Source organism: Rutidosis leptorrhynchoides, chromosome 2 (genome assembly GCF_046630445.1).
Source record: "Rutidosis leptorrhynchoides isolate AG116_Rl617_1_P2 chromosome 2, CSIRO_AGI_Rlap_v1, whole genome shotgun sequence".
In the NCBI taxonomy this organism is placed as follows: domain Eukaryota; kingdom Viridiplantae; phylum Streptophyta; class Magnoliopsida; order Asterales; family Asteraceae; genus Rutidosis; species Rutidosis leptorrhynchoides.
The window spans coordinates 220,904,262-220,910,128 of record NC_092334.1 but is presented as its reverse complement, the minus strand read 5'-3'; the positions used below and the strand labels follow the sequence as shown (position 1 = coordinate 220,910,128).

The window sequence follows — 5,867 nt, the reverse complement described above, 5'->3', positions numbered from 1 at the left end:
TAAGTCATGGCTAGAATCGGCTCTAGCTGCTTTAGATGATCTAATGATATCTTTTTCATGGTGCCACTCATGTGAGTGGGAAGCAGTGTTATCAATAATTTTGTAAGCGTCAGTTGCTGTTTTCTTCATAATGGAACCACCAGCTGCTATATCGATGTCTTTCCTTGTAGTGATGTCTCATCCATGGTAGAATATTTGTACTATTTGACAAGTGTCTAAACTATGTTGCGGACATCCTCTCAATAACTTTTCAAATCTTGTCCATGCTTCATATAGAGTTTCATTTGGCTTTTGTGTGAACGTAACTATTTCTCCTTGAAGTCTCACGGCTTTAGATGCCGGAAAGAATTGTTTAAGAAAATTTTCAACTAAAACATCCCATGTATCAATCGCCCCTTCAGGTAACGATTCCAACCAATCTTTGGCTTCTCCCTTTAAAGTCCAGGGAAATAACATGAGATATATCTGTTCATCCTCCACTTCTCGTATTTTAAATAGAGTGCAGATCCTATTAAATGTACGAAGGTGTTCATTTGGATCTTCCTTCGGCGCACCACTAAATTGGCATTGATTAGTTACCATGTGTAGAATTTATCCTTTGATTTCATAATCTGGCGCATTAATGTCAGGTTGAGTAATTGCGTGACCTTGGCCAGTGCGTTTAGCTTGCATTCGGTCTTCCATACTTAGAGGTTCCAGATCTCCATAATTGAATTTGTTGAATCTGAATCACTAGAGGATTCTGATTTAATGGTTGGTTCCTCGACAATCTCCGTTTGAATGATTGGTGGTTCCGGAGGAAAGATTAATGGTTCAAGATCTATGAATTGTCCCTGAATATTCTCCGAATTCTCAATTGTGAGGTCAGGTTCAAAAAATGGATTATCGGAAATTTGAATTGGAGTACTTGGTTGACTGGATGACGATTCTAAAGAAAAATCAAATGCGACCATATTTGCTAGATGTGTTGATCGAGTTACAGGTGGTGAACGTACAAAAGGTGGTGAACTTTTTGCTCGGTGCATTCACTGAATATCCTATTAGTTATAAAAATAAGAAAAATTATATAAGTTATCAAATTAATAGACTTTTCTAATTTTGCTCACGTTTCGAATAGCCAAAAGATGCAGCAGAGAGGCAGGATTCGTTTGGTCTCAATATAATTGAGTACTGTTTGGCTCCAATAACCCGGTCCACGTACAAATCCAACTATTACTACGAACCAGAAAATGGATGTCTATCAATTTAACCACTTAAAATAATTTTTCATTTTGAAATTTTAGAGAAGAAATAGAAAAAAAATCTAAGTCCTAAAAACTAGAGCGTCGAGAAATAAGAAAGAAAAAGATTGCGTCGAAAAACGTCGAATAATAAAAGGTTGAAAAAAATAAAATAAGAAAGTAGCGCGTCAAAACTTAAAAAGGAACTAAAAACTAAGAATTAAAAGTTGCTCTAAAAATATTAAAGCTTAAAAGAAAAACTATATCCCAAATGACAATAACTTAAAAAAGTACTAAATTCTTAGAATAGTGTCGCAAAATTCTAAAGCACCTAGATCTTAGTCTAAAGAAAAAGCACTTAAGGGATTTTACGGCAAAGCCTAAAAATCTAGAAATAAAAATAACTTTGGCAAAAACTATGTCTTAAAACTAAATACGAGCGAAAAATACAAATATTACGCTAAAACGAGTAAAAAGATACAAAATATAAAAAATATACTTAAAGTTGTAAAAAGTACAATTTTTTATAAAAATATTATTTTTATATTATTTATTTTATAAAACTATTAATTTTATATTTTATTAAAACTAAATAAACTAAAAATACAAATTAATTAAATAACACTAAACTAAATATTAAAATATGTAAAACCAAATTAGGGTTTTATAATTAATAATAATACTCCGTAATGATTGCTGTTTTAGGTCAAGTCTGGCGTGTTTGACAGGGCCATGCGATTGCATGGTCCTCATGCTGAAAATCCATGCGGTCGCATGGGGTTGGTTTCTTGGCCATGATATGGGCTGCTACAGTATAGGCCTCGAGTGTTTTTAATTATATAATTTTTTTTTCTGTTTTAATTTTCTGTTTTATATATTTATATAATATATTTATATAAATTAAATAAAACTTATATTTTTACAAAATAAAAATAAAGAAACTTTATAATTATGTATATATAATTAACAAATTCTTAAAAATATTTATATTTTTTTTGTTTTTCTTTTTATATTTTCGTATATTTAAAACGTATTTTTACAAAAGCGTATTTTTATAAAAGTATATTAAAAATCTCTTTTTTTTATATATAGCGTTGCGCTTTCGGTGTTTAAGCAAGAATGTCCCCGGCAGCGGCGCCAAAAATACTTGATGTTATGCTAGGGGTATATGAAATAGTATTATTTTTACAACGAAATACTATTAAATACGATACAATTTTACACAAGATATTTATTTATTTATAGAATGGATATACCTAAACCTTGCTACAACACTTATAGGCAGTGTACCTAATCGTACAGTAGTGTAGTTTTTAGTAAGTCCAGTTCGTTCCACAGGGATCTTTTAAACAAGCTTAATGCTATATTTTTAACTTATAATTGTAAAAATACAAAAATATATATAAGTAGTATTGTTATTATAAAAAGGGGGTTTTTACCGTTTAATGACCGGTTTGTCAATTTTAAAACTTTAGTCGCAGTTAAAACCTAATGTAAAATTTTTAAAAATAAATATAACTTAATTTAAAGCGTAAAGTAAATGACAATAATGAAAGTGCGATAAATAAAAATGTGATAGAATAAAATTGCGATAATTAAAGAGTACGATAATTAAAAGTGCAATTAAATAAAATGACGGTAAATAAAAGTGCGATAATTAAAAGTGCAATTAAATATGAAATAAAAGAATTATGCTTATTTAAACTTCCGTAATCATGATGTTTGAGGTGTTGATTTTAATTTATTCACATGGGTTAATTGTCCTTTGTCCTGGATTATTCAATATATCCGTCTAGTTTTTGTCCATAACAGTCCATCAGTCATAAATATAAAGTGTGAGTGTCCTCGTCAAATTATCCTTATATCCGAAGTCAAATATTCCAACTAATTGGGGACTTAAACTGTAACAAGGTCTTATAATTTTGTTTAATAATTACACCAGGATATCGACTACGTGTAACCCAAGGTTTTAATACTTTGTTAACAATTACGCCAAGTGTCCTTGTACATAATTTTACCCATGTTTTAATAATTCCATATACTATTGATCCATTCCCGTGTCCGGTTAAATGAACGATTATTCGTACATATAAATATCCCGCCCATCGTGTCCGATCGAGTGTATGTGGTTATTTATAGGTACGTCTAATTGTAAATCTTTATATTAAATTAACAAACTATCATTTAATTAAACAAATATAAAGTCCATTAATAGCCCATAGTCTAATTTCCACAAGTGTAGTTCTTTTGTCCAAACCCTAATTATGGTATAAAGCCCAATTACCCAATTTTAATATTTTTAGCCCAACATCATGATTATTTCGGCTTAAATAAGCATAATAATAACTTAGCTACGAGACATTAATTTAAAAATAACATTAACCATAACTTACAGTGATTAAAAATAGCGTAGCGTTACACGGACAGAATTTCGACTTACACCCTTACAACATTCGCTAACATACCCTTATTATTAGAATTTAAAATTAAAATTAAAATTAAAATATAAATATATATATATATATATATATATATATATATATATATATATATATATATATATATATATATATATATATATATATGTTTACGTTCAGAGAAAGGAAAGAAAAAGATGTATATATCGTTCACCAAACTGCGAATTTATAGGCATGTGGCCTCTCACCTACTACCATGCGATCGCGTGGAAAATGTGCTTCCAGGCCATGCGATCGCATGGCCACTTTTTCCAGCTCACAAGACTTTGTTTCTTTGTATGCCGACGGTTTTTATAAATAAATATAATATATAAATAATTATAAGAATTATTTAAATATTATATTATATTTATGTGCATAGTTGACTTGTAATTTTTAGTCCGTTGCGTCGAGCGTTGAGAGTTGACTTTGGTCCCGGTTTCGGTTTTTCGAACGTCCTTGCGTATAATTTAATATCTTGTACTTTGCGTTTCACGTCTTGTACTCTTGTAATTTTGAGACGTTTCTTATCAATAATTGGAACCTCTTTGATTGTACTTTGTACTTTTGAGCTTTTTGGTCGTTTGCGTCTTCAATTCGTCGAATCTGTCTTTTGTCTTCACCTTTTATTATTTAAATGAATATTACTTGTAAATAGAACAATTGCAACTAAAAGCTTGTCTTCCTTGAGGGATAATGCTATTAAATATATGTTCGTTTTTAGCATTATCAGCCACGAAGAATCTCAAATTATCTTGTACGAATCCTGAGCTTCAGCCGATCTCTGATATGCTTTATAAACTCTCCAAGACCCATTTTCATATCAATGTCATTAAACTTGCTTTGACGAATCTTAAGATACTTCAGTGCAGCTTTAAGTGTTCCATCTAAATATTTGTTCAACTCTTCAGTGCGGATGAACACTTTTTCTTTCTGAGAATTTACAAATACAAACCCTTCGGGCTCGAATTACATTTGAAACATTCTCATATCCTTCAGTCCCTCTGTGTATTGATTCAGATAGGTTATTCGAATCTTTTTCCTATTCGCTTCGAGACCAATTTGAAAATCTTCACATCTCATCAGTTCAATTGTCTCCATCATGTATCTTTTCACAGCTTCCAAAGCTTGAGCCTTAGCAAAAGGTTTAATGGTGATGATACTGAGGTAGTTGTAGATGTGAATGATGTCAAGCATATACAGATTATGAAAATATGTTTCTGTGAAATTGTATTCCTTCTCATCTTCTCTAATAACGTGGAACTGACTGATGACGTCTCTTTTCTCACTTATCTTTACTCCGACTTGAGTAATATTTAACACTTCTGAAATACGATATTTTCTTTGAAGCCACAAATCATCTTCATCTTTGTTGATATGTTTCCTCCACATAAACTCATACCAGTTTCTTTCACTTGCTGGAAGCAATCGTGAACCTATATAAGTAAATCTTTTACTCCTTGGTGTTTCATTAATGCGGAAGATCTTGTATGCATTTTCCTCGATGAATGTGTTTCGTAAATTTATGAAATTATGTTCAACTCCCAATAACAATCTTTGTTCCCGATTCTTAAAGAATATACCGTGGTTGTATTAGAATCTGGAATTCACTGTTTCACTTGATGTAAATGTACCAGATTTTGAGCTTTCATTAGCATTTGTTGGATTCGAACTTGATGATGGTGTAGAATTTGATGATTGATCTATAGGATTTGTCGTATCATCTGCTGGAACATTATCATCTTCAATATGATCAAAGATATCATCATCATCTGGATTAACATAAAGGTTGTCTTCATCGTCATCAGAAGAATCCATTTCATCATCACTTTTCGTTACATGATCAGGATTCCCTTGTTCCACAATCTCTACATCTTTCGAAATTGAAGATACTGAAGATAACTTGCTTAGAATGACAAACCCATCATCATCTGTTTCTTCAAGGTAAAAATCACTTAAGTTCAAATTCTCATCTATCGGTCCACCATCAGCCTTAGAATGTACAATTGGAATTATAACTTGCTCAGGCTCCTTATAATCAATATCATCATGAGTAGAAACCATTTCTGATTCCTTCTGAACCTGTTGAGCTTGAGAAGCTGATGAAGACCTCACACCACCACCCTTAGTTGAAATGTTCACCGTTAGATAATCTCCATCTACTCCTATCTCCCCCCTCATGGCTATTCTG

The 5,867-nt window shown here is 31.4% G+C and overlaps 1 non-coding gene across 1 annotated transcript; it reads left to right on the top strand.

Moving 5' to 3' along the window:
• The first annotated feature begins 217 nt into the window (after positions 1–217).
• Positions 218–324, top strand: LOC139894868 (small nucleolar RNA R71). The gene has a single exon (XR_011775347.1). It is a non-coding gene; the product is annotated as a small nucleolar RNA R71 (small nucleolar RNA).
• The last annotated feature ends 5,543 nt before the right edge of the window (positions 325–5,867 follow it).